This window comes from Petaurus breviceps, unplaced genomic scaffold (genome assembly GCF_028583685.1).
Source record: "Petaurus breviceps papuanus isolate PSGF00001 unplaced genomic scaffold, PetGlider_PUasm1.0 90743, whole genome shotgun sequence".
Taxonomy (NCBI): Eukaryota; Metazoa; Chordata; class Mammalia; order Diprotodontia; family Petauridae; genus Petaurus; species Petaurus breviceps.
The window spans coordinates 10267673-10269396 of NW_027187332.1; the positions used below are offsets into that span (position 1 = coordinate 10267673).

A 1724-nucleotide genomic window follows, 5' to 3' on the forward strand; every position below is an offset into this window, starting at 1 on the left:
GATTTATATTTTTATGTTGGCACAGAAAAACAAAAACAAAGTCTAATATGAAAGAAACTTCATTGTAAACCATGTAACTGCTATGAAATCTGACAGCTGTCAGTGAATGTTAAGTTGAAAGGACAATGCTCATGTCTCTGGATGCTATAGGCAGAATTCACATTTACTTTTTACTACTTGAGACTCCCACTGGATACCCATGGAGCACCTCTATATTTAATGGCACATAGCATAGGATCGCTCTTCAAAGGTGCAGAATCTCTGATAGGTTGGGATCTTCAAAAGTACTCTGAAGGTTTACAGAAAATAGTGCTGGACCCCTCCTGTTATTTCCAGTAGCTACTCTGCTTCTATTTCAGTTACATATAAACATCAGCCACTTATACTTTTCCCTCCAAAGAAACAGTTCTCTATGAAATATGTGCAGTTTATTAAAATGATGCATTTTCTTTTGTGGCTATTTTGGTCATCTGATGTCATTTGTTTTTACAAAATACCTTCATCTGATTGGTAGTGGACATACTGTAAAGTAATGCAAAACAAATGAAAGTCTGCTGGTTTTGTTTATGATGGCATATGACAGGTGTTTTTCTTTGTGTTAAGAAAAAAAATGGGGGTGACAGAGGCAGGTGCCATCATGGGCGAGATGTGGCAGTGTGCACCTCTGGCGCTGTGCAGGATATGGTGGGGATAGGGAGGCCCTGCAGGAGCAGCTGCAAAGGTGAAACCTCAGCACCCCTCTCAGGGCACACACAGCTGCTGGGGCTGGGGTCAGGGCATGCCCTCCGGTGGAGATCGACTCTTCTGTCCAGCCTGCCAAATGTTGCAGCTGCCCAGTCCCCTTCCACCTCATAGATTGTGGCCAGTCCTTCACTGTGGATGTCCCTACTCTGAAGCCTTGGTACTGCCAGCTCCAGGGTCTGGTCAATCCTGATAACTTCAGCCAAAAGCCACAGACTGAAAGTGACTTCTCAGAACAGCATTCCACACTGGTGAATGAAGTCAACAAGACCCTGCTGGTCCATCTAAGCCTCGACTTGTTTCTGCTGAAGCTCAAGGGCTAGTGATCTCCAAAGGCACAGAACTGACATGAACCTGGAATTTCCCAGAGAAACCATGGAGGTCAATCTGGAGCTCACAGTGAGGCAGAAACCTTAGAGGTAAGCAGAAAGAATTGACTGAAGCTTTGGGCAAAGCTTTCAAACAAGGTGATCTTCAGAAAGCCAAGGAACTTTTAAAAAAATGAAATACTTTGTAAACTTAAATGGACAAGTAAAACTAAAGGAGACCTCATCATATCTGGAGATGAATGATAACTTTATACTTTCTTTGTTTCCATTAATTCTCTTTTGATTGTTTTTGGAGGGGGACAGAAAGGCAATTGGGGTTAAGTGACTTGCCCAAGGTCACATAGTTCAATGTCAAGTTTCTGAGGTCAAATTTTAACTCAAGTCTTTCTTGACTACAGGTCTGGTGCTCTACTCACTGTGCCACTGTATCAGCAATGCCATATTCACAATGCCTATAGAGATTACAAATATGCTGATATAATTATCCATTAGAAAATACGTCATGTTTGCCATATGAGGAAATAAACTAGAAAATTTATTAAGATACCAAAAGACTGAGTCCCAAAACCAGAAAGTGAAAGCCATCAGAGTAGTTATGACATTGGCACAGGTAGATAAAGTAGAAAGCACCCACATTTTCAAGCCTTTAAAACA

General features: G+C 41.6%; 1 pseudogene; it reads left to right on the top strand.

Annotated features, from left to right (window-relative positions):
* Positions 1-778: 778 nt before the first annotated feature.
* LOC138145725 (iron-sulfur cluster co-chaperone protein HscB pseudogene) lies at positions 779-1353 on the top strand (annotated as a pseudogene).
* Positions 1354-1724: the final 371 nt, after the last annotated feature.